Raw genomic sequence first — 18,879 nt, forward strand, 5'->3', positions numbered from 1 at the left:
CTTCCAATGGTGCACTCATTGCCACTGACCATGACCACACACCTTGCTGCTGATCATCTTTTTCCTCATTTCCTTCCACCTTTTCCAGAGAGATGGGTCTTCCTGGAATTTAAGTCTAGTCATGTGTGCCTGAAATGAGAACTTGACTGAAAAATATTTCATTCCCCCCCCCTTTAAGCATGTTGTAATACAGCTTTACAAAATTACTGTGGACATACATTGTTTAATTTACAGCAATGGTGTTATCTGTAGTGGCTAGGTGCCCTATAATATACATGATACATTATTTATTTATAATCATTAAATACTTTTTCAAGGCTACTTTATTCTGGTTCTCTTTGAATTAAAGTCTCTTGATGGTATTCTTTTTGTCATTTTGCTGTTAATTAAACTCAAACTATTTGTTAGTTTTAGTTATGAAATTGTTTATTAATTAGTTATTGATTATATTTAAATGAGTTGCAATAGTGGTTTCTGCTGAAACTTTGCGTTAGTGGTTATAATCTGGTCAGGCTCTAGGAAAAATTGATGTGACTGCTTCACCAGTGGTTGCTGATTATTAGATATTTATTCTCAGGTTACTCATTATGCTTTCCTTAGAATATTTGTTTGTTTCTATCCCACCTTTACTATTTTTAAAAATAACTCAAGGTGGCAAACACACACAATAGTTCTTCCTCATCCTATTTTTCCAGCAACAACCCTGTGAGACGAGTTGGACTGAGACAGAGCAAGCGGCCTAAAGTCACCCAGCTGGCTTTATAGCGGGGGTCCCCAGCCTGTGGGCCACAGCCCACTAGTGGGCCATGAGGGGATTGCAACTGTGGTCGGCAAGCGCATGCGCCCACATGTGCATCCTTACTCGCACAAGCAGGTGAACGCATGTGTATGTGCTCCATTTGCTTGACCAGCAGGCACACGTGCAGGCCGCTCAAGCAAATGGAGCTGTGTGCACACGCGCATGCTTGCCAGTCGCTTGCCTGACATCATCCCCTCCCCCTCCCTGCCGTTCACAAAGCTAGAAATGTTGGGGAACTCTGCTTAATAGCTAAGGCAGGACTTGAATTCATAGTCTCCCGTTTTCTAGCATGGTGTCCTAGCCCAGGGCTTTTCAACCAGTGGTATGGGTACCACCTGTGGTACATTGGCACCTGGCAGGTGGTACACGACCATCCTAGAAAAGTGGTAGAGGGGGAGGGGAATGAGCTGAACCGGTGGCAGCACCGCACAAGCCTGAGTTGCAGGGCTGTCAGGGCTCAGCGGAAGCGCCAGGATCAGCACCAGGATCCAGCTGGAGCTCGGCGCTGATCCTGCTGCTTCTGATGAGCCCAGAAGAAGCACCGATCAGCTGGAATGTTGCAGCATCTCCAGGGTCTTGTGATTTACATTCAGATGCTTGGCAACTGATTCATATTTATGACAGTCACAGTGTTCCAGTGTCATGTGAATTGACCAAAACCTGCTGCAACCACCCAGTAGACGGGGGAGATAAAAACCAACCCCCCAACACCTGCTGCCAATCCTCAACAGAAATGCTCCAACCATGAAAACCTCGGACAGGAGGAAGAACGCCGCCGGGCGGGCAGGTGTCTTGCTTGGCTGTGGCTTGGGGGGCACTTTTTTCAGTGCCACTGTAACTTTGAACAGTTACTAAGCGAACTGTTGTAAGTCGAGGACTACCTGTACTTCATCACTTCCCCCTTTTTTTGGTCACGTTTTTGACACCTTGCTGGGCGACTGGTGGTACTCGGATGTTGCCATATCCTAAAAGTGGTACAATCGGTGAAATGGTTGAAAAGCCCTGCTCTAGCCATTACACCAAACTAGCTCTAGAGTCTAGAAGAAACAAGAAGGTTGAATAAACAAGATCAATAAAAATAAAAAAGATCAAGAACAATAGAAGAAGCAAGTTCTGTACTAGGATTACTTATTCAATAAACTGACAGTTTTTTCTCCATATTAGTAATAATGGCTACTTTGTTCCATGTCCCATCAATTTTTGGACTCAAAAATGGAAAGAAAGAAAAAACTTAGGTTGTTTATGCCTTCCTTTTGTCTGCCTTTCAAACAGCAATAGTAATTGTACTTAAGCTTATATACTGCTTCATAGTGCTCTCTAAGCGGTTTACAGAGTCAGCATATCCCCCCCCCAATAAAATAAAATAAAATAAAATAATCTGGGTCATTTTACCGATCTCAGAAGGATGGAAGGCTGAGTCAACCTTGACCTGGTCAGGATTAAAGTTCTGGCAGTGGGCAGAGTTAGAATGTAATAGAGATTGGTTTGTCTCTTGCCCTTTTCAGGACCACTTATCACTGTGTTTCATAATGATTGTCTTGTAGTTCTGACAAGGGCCGAAGAAATGTTAGCCCTTAATTTTAGCTTGAAAACAGCGTTCATTAAATTTATTTTAAAAAATACAATTTCCCTGTTTTCCCCATTTTGAGAAGCTGAGGGTCAATGACAATGAAAGAGCTCATGACAGAATTTCCTTAATTTAACAGGAAGCTTGTAGGCTCCAACTATGCCTATAGGAATGTACAGACGCTTCTCAAAAAAGGACATTAAAAAAGGACATCAAGCAAGTGATAGATCATTGTTGTTAGTTGCGAAGTCGTGTCTGACCCATCGTGACCCCATGGACACTGTTCCTCCAGGCCTTCCTGTCCTCTACCATCTCACGCCTACTGCTTCAGTGACTCCATCTAGCCACCTCATTCTCTGTCGTCCCCTTCTTCTATTGCCCTCGATCTTTCCCAGCATTAGGCTCTTCTCCAGTGAGTCCTTCCTTCTCACTAGGTGGCCAAAGTATTTGAGTTTTAGCTTCAGGATCTGGCCTTCTAAAGAGCACTCAGGATTGATCTCCTCTAGGACTGACTGGTTTGATCACCTTACAGTCCAAGGGACTCGCAGGAGTCTTCTCCAGCACCAAATAGATCATGGTGGTGTCCAATTGCCTTGAGGCCAAGACATCTACCAGACATGCTGCTGAGCTGGTTCTTTTGTCTATAGGGCCATCATGGTGTTGATTCCTACTTAGAAGCAGGAGAATATGAGAATAACCTGTCTAATGTTTAGTGTCAGAATCAGGATATCCTCGATCTTGTTGAAATCTCATAGAGAATCTCTAAATATAGAAGCTATTCTCCCTTTCAAAAGCACGGATGATTCCTTTAGATATTGAGTTGACGTGACCAGGCGTTTTTTCTACACCGATGTTCTGCAGTTCGAGAATCAAAGAATCATCAAGTCTGAGGCTTCTTCGGGTTTTTGTTACAAATGATCCAGGGGAAAAAAAGTGTCAGGAAGTGAGAATCAGAGGACCCATAAAGTTTGAAGAGGCTAATTGTAGGCCATTGAGTGCAACAGCTTGTACAATGCAAGCATTTAAAGCGCTCCCAAGCAGAGAGCTGTCCAATTTCTGTTTGAACACATCCAGTGAAGAACCTCTGCTCACTACCTACCTCCGTTGATAATTGGTTTCTAGAGGAGGTCATGGCTGACTGCTGCAACCCAAACAATAAATACCTTTTACTGGCAGGGATATGTAAATCCCACATACAATACGTCTGGCAAAGGAATGATGGGACCAGAAGCCTTAAATCAATGGTGTAAAAAGTTCAATGGAAGGCGACCGTTCCCTTGAGACTTATTTAATTTTGGATTTGCATGCTGCTTACTGGACAATCGTTGGAAGGCAGAGACCAAAAGCTTTTTCTCTGCATGGGCTGTCCAAACTGATGTGTGAGTGACACGCTTTTGGGGGTGGGGGAGGGCCGATCATGGTAAACAGCTTGCATGGGAGTTTCAGCAAGGGCTTCACGCTTATTCTGCATCTCTTCACTGGATGAAAAGGGATTTGGTGGAGGGTGAGAAGCCAGGGAATGCCTGTTCAGAATTGCTGTTTGGGCTTGCCCTTTCTTTTCCCAAGGAGCCAAGGCTGCCGTTTTCTGCCAGCGCTCTGAAACCCATCTGTGCAATTTTATAAATGAGGAGACCAAAAAAACAAAAAAAAAATCTGATTAGAGCGCAAACAAGAGCAGAGGCGATCAGGGCTCTAAGGAGCCGAGGAAAGGGGTCTGGGACATCTTTTATTTGGGGCAGGGGGAAGACAGGGAGTTTACCCACTGATGCAAATTCCTAGCTGGCCTGCCTTGTTTTCAGCGCCCCTCTGGCTACCCGCCATCCACCTGCCAAGTCGAGGAGGACAAAAGAAACTACTGAGGTCTCCAAGGAAGCAGATGGTGGCAGGCCGTAGGCCGGTCAACCAAGTGGGGGGGAGGGGCCGGGTTGAGCCCCGTTTACCTTTCGAGCCACAGGAACCGGCCTGCTCTTTCAACAGGGGTGCGCGAGGGCGCGCGCCTGCGCGTCACGGCCCCGGCCGAGGTCACCGCTGCGGGGCCTTTGCAGGTTGCCGCGCTCAGGCGGCCTTGATATTCCAGATGCCGCCGCCTCTGCGCGCGCGTGGCTGCGCCTCCTTCCCCACCCCCCCCACGATTCCACCAGGAGATACAAAAGCCCGAATTGCGGATTAGGCGCCCCCTCCTCCTCCCCCCCCAGACCTCTCTTCGCTTTGACGTCACAGGTGCTCCTTTCCGTTGCCATGGCAGCCCAGTTTCTCCCTCCCCCCCAAGCCCTCCGCTTGTCTCCTTTGGTAGCATCCACAAGGGGAGAGCCAGTATCGCGATGCCCGGTGCTCCCCCACCCCCCCAAACTCCGGGCAGTAAAAAAAGAGGGTGATTCAGCAAGCCACAAATCTCCTCCGTTCCCGCCGCCACCCCCCCACCGGCTTCCTTTCCCTTCTTCTTCCTTCTCATTTCGGGGCCGAGACCTTCTCCCCTCTCTCGCCCTCTCCTTTTTGTGCGGCGGGGTTACCGTATTAATGGGCGCGCGCGGCCCCTCCCTTCCCTGCCGCCCCCCCTCATCTCCAGCCAGGTGGCCTCTGCTGCCACCTGCCCATCACCCGCCCGGCACCTCCCTCCGCGCTCTTCCCGCGTCTCTCCTCTCTTCCTCCCTCCCCCCTCCTCTCCATCTCTCTCTTTTTTTTTTCTCCTCTTCTCCCTCGCCCGGTTCCTTCCTCTGCTCGGAAATGAGGCTCCCAAAGACCAAGTGAGGTCGCGGCGCCTGTTTCGCGGGAGAGGAGGGGTGTGTGTGTGTGTGAAAGGAAAAGGTCGCTCGCAGCTCACGGGAGGGCTTAATCCCGGGATGGGAGGCGAGGTGAGGGGCGCGGGCGGCCAACGCGCGGGCTTCCCGCTCCCACGGGCACGCGCGCCCGCCCGCCCGCCCGCGCGCGCTCCCAGACGCGCGGCAAAGCTCTGCCTTTCCTCTCCCCCCCCCGTCCTCCTCCTCCTCCTCCTCCTCCCTCCCTCCCTCCTTCCTCCTCCCGCCCCATCGGGCACGCACACAAAGGCGAGGAGGCGGGGGGGAATGAATATTGATTGCTGTTAAAAATAATAAAGGGGAGGAGGAGAGTGTGAGGGTGCGCGTGTGTATGTGTGTGTGTGTGTGTGTGTGTGTGAGCGAGCGGCCGGGGGAGGCAAGTGAATGAAACAAACTGGAGTCGGAGGCGGGAAGGCAGTAGCTGCGGTCCTGGCGAGGAGAGAGAGAGCGAGAGAGAGAGAGACAGAGAGAGAGAGACATCTTTGAGCTTGTTATTTGGGTTAGTATCTGCTTGTATCTTGGGGGTGGGGTGGGGGGGTCGTTAAGGGACGGGAAGGTGCCCCGAAAAGACGGTCGTGAGCCTGTTTTGAACCTGCGGCGGTTGTGTTGCTGGCGGTAAGGGATGTAAACAGTGGAGTCCTTGGGGCTGCTGCTCACCATCCTTTCTCCTCTGAGCAGGAAAGCCTTCATCACCATCATCATCATCATCATCATCATCATCATCATCATCATCATCATCATCATCTTTTTTCCTTAAAAGATCCGAGAGGTCTCTTATTTGAGTCCTGTTGGAACAGATTTCTGTTTTGTTTTTTGTTTGTTTGTTTTTAAAATGGGATATATATATATATATATATATATATATATATATATATATATATATATATATATACACATATACACACACACACATATATATATATATATATACATATATATATATGTATATATACATATATATATATATATATATATATATGTATATATATATATATATATGTATATATATATATACACACACACACACACATATATATACATATATATATATACATATATATATATACATATACACACACACACACATATATATATATATATATATACATATATATATATATATATATATATATATATATATATATATATATATACATACATATATATATATATATACATATATATCTCAGCAGGATGCAAGTGTGGTGGGAAAATAAAGGGGAAAAAACAGAATGGGAAGTCTGGATGGCTTTAGAACTATGTTGGTGGGATATGGATTTCCTATGTAGGAAGGTGTGTGGCGGGGGTGATGCTCCAGAGGTGAAGATGGAGCAAAATATCAAATGCTTGCCAGGAAGTAATTTCTGAAGCTAAAGGCCGTGTCTTGCATAACACAGCTGTTGGTGGAAGAGGGGAAAGGATCTTTTTCCTTCTTTTTAAAGGTCGGTATTATTTAAGAAAAAAAACTGTTTAAGAGGGAGAAGAAAGTAGATTGGCCCCATGTTGTGGAGGGACACTAAACATTTAAAGACTGCAGTGAAATCAATGAGCTTTACAGAAATAGTCTTTGGATGGCCCAGCTATTGCAATAGGGCAAAATGTTCAGAGGGCAATTTTTTCCCCCCTTCTGCAATGCGGGACGGAATTAAAAAGATGCTGGAGTTTGCCTGCGTGTTTCTTAGAGGTCAGAAGCCAGTAAATGTCTTTAATGAAGGATTTTGCTTCCCCCTTTGGATAATTCCAATCTTTACAGTATTGATGGTGGTGGTGGTGGCTTGTTTACATGGGAATCTTTTGCTGCATCGGCTGGCTGTTTCTTCAATGCAGTTTTTCCATCTTCTCGTCTTGTTCTGGGTGACTTAGAGCCTTATGAAAGACGGATCTTGCTTATAGTGGAAATGAAGGCAGTGGGGATGGCGTGGGGAATGTGGGGATGGTTAATATTCACTTAATTGAGCAGACCAGATCTGGATTGTTGATTTTGTTCTTCTCACGCAAGGCCATTAAAGGTGGCGAGGGGGAGGGGGGGGAAGGGGGCAAGTGCGTTGCTGATAGGGAAGACCGAAAGGGCTTGTGTTGTATGCAAGGAACCAGAGAATAAGGCTTAACAAGGGCTGTTTGGAGAATATTCTTGATTTACTGAAGGGAGGGGGGAAGGCACCATGCATGCTTGCATTTGGCAGTTCTTTTCCTTGGCATTTGCTTTTCCCCTGTAACATTTCATTTTTGCCCCCCCCTCCCCCCAAGATAGCAACGTGCACCATGTTGCCAGATTAAAATTTCAAAACAAAGGAATGCTAGGGAGAGCTCAAGCTCGACCCTTCTTAGCGTATGACATCCCATGAAAGCAAGGGACACCCGATAACACTGAATTATATTTGCACATCTTTCTCTTTTCGTCTCTTTCCCCCCTCCCCCTCCGCCTATTATGAAATGAATGACAGAGATGGTGTGATCTGAGCTGTTAAATTAGGACATGCCCCTCTTTTTTTGCCTCTACAGGATAGGCTTCTGTACCAGTGTTTTAGAGCATCCAATTTTTCCTATATGACCTCTTGTTTATTGTTGTCATGCACAGTGCTGTAATAATATTGGAGAGGGGAATAATTTTGTTATTGGAATACAAGCCACCCTCGTCTATCTCTGCTTCATGCTGACTGTTGGGGAAATGACTGTTTCCTCCTCTTGTTTGAGATGTGTATGAGGATGTGTTTATAGGGGTGTGTGTGTGTTCAGTGAGAAAGGCTGTTTATGAAAGGCTCCCAGAGGGGATGAGTGTGTGTTTTGCTGGCTTATCTGTAACTGTTATTTAATGGTTTCCTAGCATGGGTCAATCACTTGGATATGTAGAGAGGGAGGGGGGAAATGTCAGGGAGATCAAGGCTTTCATTTTGGCAGGGGAGGTTGCTACCTTACGGAAATGTTTGTATACCTTCAAACCATGATGGAGTTGCAATAGCACTCAGAGGTCATCAACTCAGTATTCTGCCCTGAAAAAGGCTCCATCCGTGGAATAGCCCAGAATAAAAGGTGCATAGAACAACAAATGCAACAGACAACCTGGCGTTGTGACCAGAAGGCAGATCTTGTCCCAAGGAATTCTGAAATCAAATTCCCTGCTTAGCTAAATCTACAAAATATTTTGTAGAATAAAATGAAATAATGACTATGCCCTGAATACAGAAAGAATAGTGATGCCACATCTGAGTTGCAATAATCTAGATGATCATTAGATGGTAGCAAAGAGATTCAGAAGCTATAATTATTTTCTGCCATCTAGTGAGCCCTGGATTTTAGCAGCGAGGGCATCATTTAGCTAAGAAAGAAAGCATATAAATGCAATATATCTCCAGCAAGAATTATCCTCCACACTGACAAATATGACAAATATTTTGTACACTGGATCTAGTCATTTTCAGTTCCAGGAAAGAAGCAATGGCAAACCACTTCTGAAAAATCTTGCCAAGAAAAATGCAGGGACTTGTCCAGGCAGTCTATGAGAATATGATTGTATGGAAGAAAAAAAAATCAATGTTGTGTTGGTTATCTGAAGGATTAAATAGATTATTGCTAGAATCAGGCTTAAGGGCTCTCACAGCAGTTAGTGCTGGAGCTAAACAGACCACTTAGGCTCAGAACAATATAATTTCAAATATCTGTTTATATAGTATGAATTTAGGCATGTTTAATGGAAATAAATCATACTATGATTTGATTTACACATTATGGTGAGTCATAGCTTATTTAATAGTGGTTTGTTACAGTGAGCAACTTGGCATAATGCACTAAAATATAAAACTTGGCTTACAATTACAGTAAAATTCACAAAACACGCTAAACTAAAAGCAAGGCAGCTTTACAATGGTTCTATGCAATGTATGAATTTGGCCTGCATTTATTAGGAAATAAATCTCATTTGATCACAATGGAACTTGCTTGTTAATAAACATGCATTAGAATGTGTTACAATTAGCAAGTAGAAACAATCTTAAAGAATAACTGTCTCAAAAATGATGTTTATAAAAACGAACTGGACTTAGTTTTTTTCTCTTTGGAAATGTTTTGCTTCTCATCCAAGAAACTTCTTCAGTTCTGTGTATTCCTTAACTTATGACTATTTAACAACAGTTTCAAGTTACGATGGTCTTGTAAAAAATGACTTATGAAACATCCTCAAAGTTATGACTGTTGCATGAGCCCCTTGGTCAGATGACTGCATTTCAGCCACTTGGCAACCAGGTTGCGATTATAATGGTTGTCTTGTGGTTTGCAATCTTCCCAGCCAGTTCTCAACAAGCAAAATTAATTGGGGAAGCTGGATTCTCTTAGCAACCACACGATTCACTTAATGATCACATTATGGACTTAATGACCATGGTAAAAATAATTGTAAAGGTAAAGGTTCCCCCGCACATGCGTGCTAGTTGTTTCCAACTCTAGGGGCCGGTGCTCATCTCCGTTTCAAAGCCGAAGAGCCAGCGCTTGTCCGAGGACGTCTCCGTGGTCATGTGGCCGGCATGACTAGACGCCAAAGGCGCACAGAACGCTGTTACCTTCCCTCCGTAGTGGTCCCTATTTTTCTACTTGCATTTTTACGTGCTTTCGAACTGCTAGGTTGGCAGAAGCTGAGACAAGTAACAGGCGCTCACTCTGCTACGCGGCACTCGGGATTCGACCTGCTAAACTGCCGACCTTCTGATTGACAAGCTCAGCGTCCTAACCCACTGAGCCACCGTGTCCCTAAAAAAATAATTGTATAATGGGGTAAAAAAAGCAAGTGATGACTAGATTTACAATGGAAATTGCTATCCCAATTGTGATCATGAATGGAAGACTTCCTTTATGGTGAGGTGGTCTCTGAAGGTCATCTACATCCCTTCAGCAGTCCCAAAAGGGTTCCATAACCATTTGCACTGATTCAGGTGATCCTGAGGATACCCCCCCACACACACACACAATGGCTTCAATGACTGAGTTTCAGAGGACCAGATGACTGCATAGAATATAAATCCTTCCATTTTCCACCGTTCAGTCGGAACTGAAGAAGCTTCTTGGATGAGAAGTGAAATGTTTTCAAGGAAAAAAACTAAGAAAGTCCAATTGCCTTTTGAAAAGCACCCTTGGGATTTCCAAGACACCATATTGTAAACAGTTAGGTGCTGTCGGGTAATCTTAATTAAAACCATACTTGCAATAGGGATTCTCTCCCACATGTAGCCTTTACATGATAAAACTCGAACCTGATCTTCAGAACCAGATTGAAGAAGGGATTACTGAATGCTTACAAATTGTAAATGCAGATTATGATTGTTGGGGTTCCACTTAAGCAGCAGCTGAGAAGTGCAAAGTAGCAGTTGTGTCCCAAGGGAAGGCAGAACTGAAGAAGCTTCTGGGAAGAGAAGCGAAGGGTTTTCAAGGAAAAACAACAACAACAACCCAAGAAAGTCCAGTTGCCTTTGGGAAAAGCACCTTTGGGACAACCATGACCAGGATGACTGAGAGGGGTCTCCATAGACATGGTCCCAAGACAAGTTCCTTAGAGATGTACTCATTGTGGAATATCGTTCTTAAGATTTCAAAGTGAAAGCAGGAGAAGCTTTTGTAGATCAGGGAAATCAACCCTTTTGTATGGTTGAGCCAAATTGTTCAGTAGAGAGAAGTACAAAGTCCCAAGAGCCAGATACAGAATATATTAGGAAAAGAAACCCTGAATTATTTTCTTCATTGACATGATGGAGACTTTTGGCAGTGAACAAACTCTGCTAAAACAATCCAAGTAAGTTTTTGGAGAAAACCTTACTATTCAGTGGTACAACACTGGCTTCCCAGGTTTAAACTCTGACTTGTCGGCTCATAGGACAAAACAGGCAATCCTCAACTTAACACTGTTTGTGTTTAATGACTGTTCGAAGTTTCAGTGGTGACTTATGACTGCTTTTCACACTTACAACCGTTGCAACATTTTCGTGGTCACGGGATCAAAATTCGAATGCTTGGCGACTGACATGTATTTATGACGGTTGCAGTGTCCCGGGGTCACGTGATCCCCTTTTTCCCAACCTTCTGACAAGCCAAGTCAGTTGGTAAGTCGGATTCATTTAGCGACTGTGTTACTAACTTAAAAGCGACAGTGGCTCACTTAACCTCTGTGGCAAGAAAGGTCATAAACTGGGACAAAGCTCACTTAACAACTGTCTTGCTCAGGAAATGTTGGGCTCGATTGTGATCGTAAGTTGAGGAATACCTGTACTGCAAACATAGCCAATTTGGCTACTTTATGATTCATTGTAGTGGCAATCCATAAAATGAATCAGCTCAGTAACTAGGTTGTACGTGCATAGCAGCATTAGGCATTTCATCGAGTGCCTTAAAAATACTGAATATGAATTTTATGTACACTATAGATAAATGTTTTAAATTTTAAACAATTATGGGGTGGGGAGAAATATGGCCTTCCAGGTGTTGTTGAATTTCAACCCTTATTAATACTGACCATTGACCATATTGACTGAGCCTAGTGGGAACTGAGGTCTAACAATGCTTATAATATTGTAGGCTTCCTACTTTTACTAAGCCTCAGAACATTAATAATAATAATAATAATAATAATAATAATAATAATAATAATACCACCACTGCCGCCAGGAGATGCCAGAGTCGAACAAAAAGAACTGAAAAAAATTATGAAATACCGCGACCTGGCCATCGAAACTGTGCGATTATGGATGAAACATGTAACAGCGATGCCCATTGTCATTGGGGCACTGGGAACTATGTCCAAAAACTTTGCAAAATACATCAAGAAATTGCAGCTTCCTGCAATAACTCCAGCTACAAAAAAACTGCGCTACTCGGAACAACTTACATTTTAAGGAGATACCTGGTTGATACCTAGGATGCTAGCAGCAACCTGTGTCAACCATTAGTGCCAGTCAGTTTGAGTGTTCAGTTGACTGAGTTTCATGTTTTATGAATAAAAGTTTTAATACTGCTATTACTACTACTACTACTACTAGGTGGAAGGGACCTTGGAGGTCATCTAGTCCAACTCCTCAGGGTTTTGTACATTGTGCTAAACTAATTTCTTGAAGACATAAGACAATGGTTTCTACATTAAAAATAATTCATAAATAGTTTACAAGTTTAAGGCTTGGATTCATACAATATATTGGACTCAACCCAAAGCAACCTCATTATACTTTAGCCCAATACATGAGCCTAAGTTTCAATTTTTCGATCTTTTTGTCTTTCTTTTAGAGTTCACTGGATAGATTTTTTTTAGGTGTTAAATATCGTGAGACAAGAACCTATATATTTAATTTCTTCCTTGAAAAATAACCAGAGAGATTGGTCAGATTCATAAATAATACACTAGATTATCAGTGCACATCAAGGAGAATCAGGATAATCCTTTATATATCCAGAGTGGTAGACAGAATGTTGCAAAATTACACTTACATGGAACATTCTGTTAAGAAGAAGTCTCAACATAAGCAAATGCCTCTGACAGCTACCAAAAATATAGACTGTATTTTAATGTACTTGCTGCGCTTTAAGGGTCTTTAATGCACTGCTGCAGCCCTTTTTTTAAAAGAACTGTCCTGTAGTATGGCTGCATTTTATTACTGGAGAGAATTTTGTTAACCTCTGTAGTGTGCTTTAATGAAACTAACTGATCAAAACAGCTGAGAGTTGTCTACAAGTCCTTCTTTCTACAACTTTCTCTGTCAGTTTCTTCTCTTTCATAATGTTTCAAGTATATCGGCTATTATTTCTTACGAATTGACAGGAGAAGGACACCTGTGAAACTTTTCATTCATGCATTCGGTAGTTATTAAGCATGTGTTCTCTTTATTTCATTTTCAGATGCCTTTGTCCATAAGCTAGCATATGATGATATATCTTAAAGTTCCCCCCCAATGTTTTTAACAAATAAATGTGAACTTCCTTTCTCTACTGGGCACCTGGTAATTTAGGTGTTTGTGTGTGCATGTGTTGAGAAATAGATAATAGCTACATCAACACAATTATTCTTTTTTATAGTTTTGTAATCTAAATAGCTACAACTCTCCTCTCCCTTTGGCCAAAATGGAGTGCTCTCTTGAAGTATAAGTACAGCTTTAAAAAGCCAGCCCCCCTTTCCCCCCCCCAGGTAATGGTAATAAGAGATTAATTTACATTTTCTTTCTCTTTAGGTGCCACTGTAATTACAGAAAACACAACATGTTAAATGCAGTCATGTAAACAGCCATATATAATTTGGTTCTGTATGGAAACATTGCTGTTATATAAAGTAATATAAAATAATACTCTCCAATCTGGTTCTCTCCAGTTATGTTGGACTCTCAAAATTCCCAGCCAAATAGTTTTTGTCCAAGCTGATTTGGAATTTGGGAGATGAAGCCCAATGTATTTGGAAGAGCCAACTTGAGGAAAGGATTGTTCTGTGCTACTTTGGCTATCTGCTGTAGATGCCTCAAGCTGTATCTCTAGCCTATTTAAAAACAATTGTGTATAGTAATAGACAAATTGTCTGTTTGAATACAAGTAAATGGAAGAGGTCAAAAAAACATGCGTGACAGCTATTGAACACAACAGTGGTATAAAAATATGTAAGTAAAACATTTGGAGAAAATGTCTTGCTATCTAAATAGTTTGGTGAAACCGCTAAACAAAATAATTTCTTGCATGGAATATCTGAAATAAGGCTAAGGCCTAGGCCTGATATTTCCAGCCACTGAGGTAAGCATTTTATTCTTTATCAGACATGTTCTAATATCCAATTGTAAGAGACAGGTAAAGGATATAGAGATAATGTTGCTGTGGGGTTGTTTTTGCTCTCCGAGCTTGCTGATTTTCTTGCAGATGTTTCATTACCAAACTAGATAACATCATCAGTGCTAGAAGAGAGTGGGGCTTGCTCTTATTTTTATATACTAGTGTCTTGCCTGTCAGTGTTCTGACAGTAACTGACAGGGCAACCCACTAGTATATAAAACAAGAGCAAACCCCCTCCCTTCTAGCACTGATGATGTTACCTAGTTTGATAATAAAACTTCTATAACAGTGGTCCCCAATCTTTCTGGCTCTGCAGACTGGCAGTGGCAGTAGTGGGGGGTGGGTGGGGGAAGAGGGGATGGTTTTGTGTGTGGGCCCGCCACTTGCACAAATGGAACTTCTCTTGCACACTCACCCGCTGCTTGTGGAGCCCAGTTTTTAACAGTACGATGGCTTGGTACCCTTGGTCTACAACAGGGGTCCTCAAACTTGGCCAATTTAAGACTTGTGGACTTCAACTCCCAGAATTCCCCAGTCAGCCATGCTGGCTGGGGAATTCTGGTAGTTAAAGTCCACAAGTCTTAAAGTGGCTACGTTTGAGGCCCCCTGGTCTACAAGAAAACCACCAAGCTAAGAGAGCACCAAGGACCCCACAGTTCAGCTCTGAGCTGCAAATATTCTATCAGAAAGTGTTATAAGAAATTCAACAACTGTTAAGTAGATGACAGTTCACTTGTAAGTAAAAGAAGGGATGGGAAACAAACTCAAGAAAACCTTGCCTTGATTCTTTTTTGCATAAGAAGGGTCAGGGGAATACTCTGCCAAGCTTTCAGAATTATTTTACTATATTAGGATGCTGAGCTTGTCGATTGGAAGGTCGGCAGTTTGGCGGGTCGAATCCCGAGTGCCGTGTAACAGAGTGAGCGCCTGTTACTCATCCCAGCTTCTGCCAACCTAGCAGTTTGAAAGCACGTAAAAATGCAAGTAGAAAAATAGGGTCCACTACGGTGGGAAGGTAACAGCGTTCCGTGCGCCTTTGGCGTCTAGTCGTGCCGGCCACATGACCACGGAGATGTCCTCGGACAAGCGCTGGCTCTTCGGCTTTGAAACGGAGATGAGCACTGGTCCCTAGAGTCGGAAACGACTAGCACGCATGTGCGGGGGAAACTACCTTTACTTTATAACAATAGTGAAGAGTTTCAGAAGTCTTTGCATTGTTTGTTCACTGACTTGGTCTACTTCTGCATTGAAAGAAATATAATCTGAAGATTGCAATGTGATAATTCTATCTTGTACTGGTCATATTGCATCTGGAATGCTTTGTCCAGTTCTCATTGCCCTAATGTAAGAAGGATGTCGAGGAACTAGAGAGATTGTCGCAGAGCAACAAATAACATGAGGGACTTTGAGGTTATTTCCTATGAATTAGCAGTCATACATTATTTGAAGGTTTTTTTTAGAGACCTTTTTTTATTCTTCATAGTGCCTGATGGTAGGACAAGAACTAATGGCTGGAAGCTTTACACAGAGAAATCCAAACTCAAAATAAAGTGGAGATTCCTGACTATAAGAAGCATCAACCAGTGGAACATTCTGTCTCCTAGAGCAGGGGTCCCCAGTCTGTGGACCAGTTCCGGGCTGCGGCATGCCAGCAACCAGCCCACGCAAACAAACAAAACCCCATCCATGGGATGTAGGCAGCACACAAAACCACGCCTCCTCCGGTCCATGGAAAACCCTCTCTCCCTGGAACTGGTCCCTGGTGCCCAAAAGGTTGGGGACCTCTGTCCTAGAGTGATGGGTGCTCCATCACTAGAGCTTCTCAAGCAAACATTGGAAAGCCATCTGTCTGGAATGGTCTGAGTTGTACAGAGGATTGAACCAGAAGACATCCAAAATCATCGAGTTAATCTCTCTATGAAAAATAGGGATTTCCTCTTGTTCCAGTTGTTAAAACTGATACTGCCCATTTTTACTATTATATAACTAGAACTCTATATTGTCTATATTCAGACTTCCTAATAGTAGTCTTTTGCAGCACGTAGCATATAGGCTGTACACCTTATTCTTTTGTCTTTTTGCCTCCTCCTGTGCATCTTCTAAACAAGGAGAACTTGTTTGTCGTACACAGCAAAATGCTATTACTTATATTAGATCTCATTATTTCAACTTACCTTGATGGATTCCTGGCCAGATCTTTATAAAGATATGATTTTATCACAGCTTTTATGATTTTATTTAGGGATTTGACTGGTATGTGAGTAATCTAGTCTGGGTCAAGAAGAAGTAGAGAATTATGGGATTTTGGACAGTGTTTGGATTCGTGGAGCTGCAATTTAGAAGCCACTGTCTGATTTAGAGAAAATGCTGTAAGTTGTTTTATACTGCATCCAGTTTTGGTCACCACGATGTAAAAAAGATGCCGAGACTCTAGAAAGGGTACAGAGAAGAGCAACCAAGATGATTAGGGGGCTGGAGGCTAAAACATATAGGGAACGGTTGCTGGAATTGGGTATGTGTAGTTTAACGAAGAAAAGAGTGAGGGGTGACATGATAGCAGTGTTCCAATATCTCAGGGGCTGCCCCAAAGAAGAGGGAGTCAAGCTATTCTCCAAAGCACCTGAAAGCAGGACAAGAAGCAATGGATGGAAACTAGTCAAGGAGAGAAGCAACCTAGAACTGAGGAGAAACTTCCTGACAGTTAGAACAATTAACCAGTGGAACAACCTGCCTCCAGAAGCTGTGAATGCTCCAACACTAGAAGTTTCTAAGAAGAGACTGGACAGCCATTTGCCTGAAATGCTATAAGGTTTCCTGCCTGAGCACGGGGTTGGACTAGATGACCTCCAAGGTACCTTCCATCTTCTTCTTCTTCTTCTTCTTCTTCTTCTTCTTCTTCTTCTTCTTCTTCTTCTTCTTCTTCTTCTTCTTCTTCTTCTTCTTCTTCTTCTTATTATTATTATTATTATCATCATCATCATCATCATCATCATCATCATCATCATCATCATCTATGGTGGCGAATTCAGCTACTCTGGGAGGGTCAGTCCTTGAAATGGTAAAACAGATTGTACAGGTAGTCCTCAACTTACAACCACAATTGAGCCCAAAGTATCTGTTGATAAGTGAGACATTTGTTAAGTGGATTTTGTCCCTTTTTACAACCTTTTTTTGCCACACTTAAGTGAACCAGTTGCTAAGTTAACAACTTAACAGTTGTTAAGTGAACCTGGCTTCCCCATTGACTTTGCTTGTCAGAAGGTCACAAAAGGGGATCGCGTGATTCCAGGACACTGCAACCGTCATAAATATGAGTCAGTGGCTAAGCATCAGAATTTTGATCACGTGATCATGGGGTTGCTGCAATGATTGTAAGTGTGAAAAACGTTCATAAGTTGCTTTTTTCAGTGCCGTTGTAACTTTGAATGATCACTAAACAAACTGCTGTAAATTGAGGACTACCTGTACTGAATAATTTCCACTGAAGTCTTCCTTTTTTATCTTGGCCTTTCATACTGTCTAATTCTCCGTCCCTCAAATTTAACAATAATTTCTATAGGATCAATGGCTCTTGTGGGAAGAGCTGGACAAGAAATATGGCTAAAGGCATCCTGTAGAAATAAAGATACACGGTTGTTTCTGTCTGTTCTTTCTCCTGCTCACGTCTCTTAAACTTACTGAATTAAATTCAGGTGACCAAGAAAATGCTTGGCAGATTACTAAATCTGTTGTTGGATCTGAATCCAGAATTCATTTCTGGAAATTGTGAAGTAGGAATATGATGACCATGGAAAAGGAACATGACTAAGTGCAGACTTCATTATTATTTTAAAGGAAGTTATGTTCATTCTGGGGATTTAGAATATTTTGAAATTGTAGAATAAATATAATGTATACAGAGATCATGTTCCCCATTATTGAAGGAACATATTCGTCTGGTGCGCCAGTTGCGGCCCTATCTGGACCGAGATGCCCTACACACAGTCACCCATGCGCTCGTGACCTCCTGGCTAGACTACTGCAACGCTCTCTACATGGGGCTGCCCTTGAGGACCACTCGGAGGCTTCAACTGGTGCAGAATGCAGCCACACGAGTTGTTATGGGAGTTTGTACGCTATGTATTTTAATTCTCCCTGTAAACCGTCCTGAGTCCTACGGGAATAGGGCGGTATATAAATTTAAATAATAAATAAATAAATAAATATTTTCAACTAAATCAGTAGAGGGAAAATGTGCTTAAACATGTTTAACTCTTTTTCAGTAATATAGATCTTATTCTATAGGAATTCCAAATGAGCTGAGCTTTTGTACAGTTTGTGTGAGTTAAAATATTCCATGTTCTTTAATGAGGTTTCAGATTTTCTACCATGTTCCAGATTTACATCAAACATCTTTATGGGCTAAAACTGGGTTAACTAGAGTGATGGATGTTCCAATTGCTTGTGAAATTTTAGAATAATTTTAGCTTTGTTTAAAAATCTACAAATATAAGTACTGGCTTCTATTCCAAATTCTAACTTCCATTAACAAGTGGTCTATCTTGTAAATTATATGAAAGGATATGAAGACCTAATCATTTGCAGGTTAGGTTACTCCTTTATGTATTTGCTAAAAGTTTTGCTAAAATTTACAGTTATGGCTATGTTTAATTTTTTCTGTCCCTTACAAGATATATTTGTAACTTGATAATCCATCAAATCTGCTCAGATTATAACCTGCTTAGTTTTAATCTGTTTGGGTTTTGCAAACAATTATTTGCTTGCATAGTGCTGATTTCACTTTTTGAAGCCAGAACAGTAACCTTATCATATACAAGGAATTGCTCAGCATTCAGAAATGCTGCTGAAAAAGTAAGCGCTTACTATACAGCGCTTACTATAGCATTTAATAATTGAATGGCTTGCTATTTCTCAGGTTTTAAACGGATGATAAAATTAAT

The sequence above is a fragment of the Vipera ursinii genome, assembly GCF_947247035.1.
Source record: "Vipera ursinii genome assembly, chromosome: 7".
Taxonomy (NCBI): Eukaryota; Metazoa; Chordata; class Lepidosauria; order Squamata; family Viperidae; genus Vipera; species Vipera ursinii.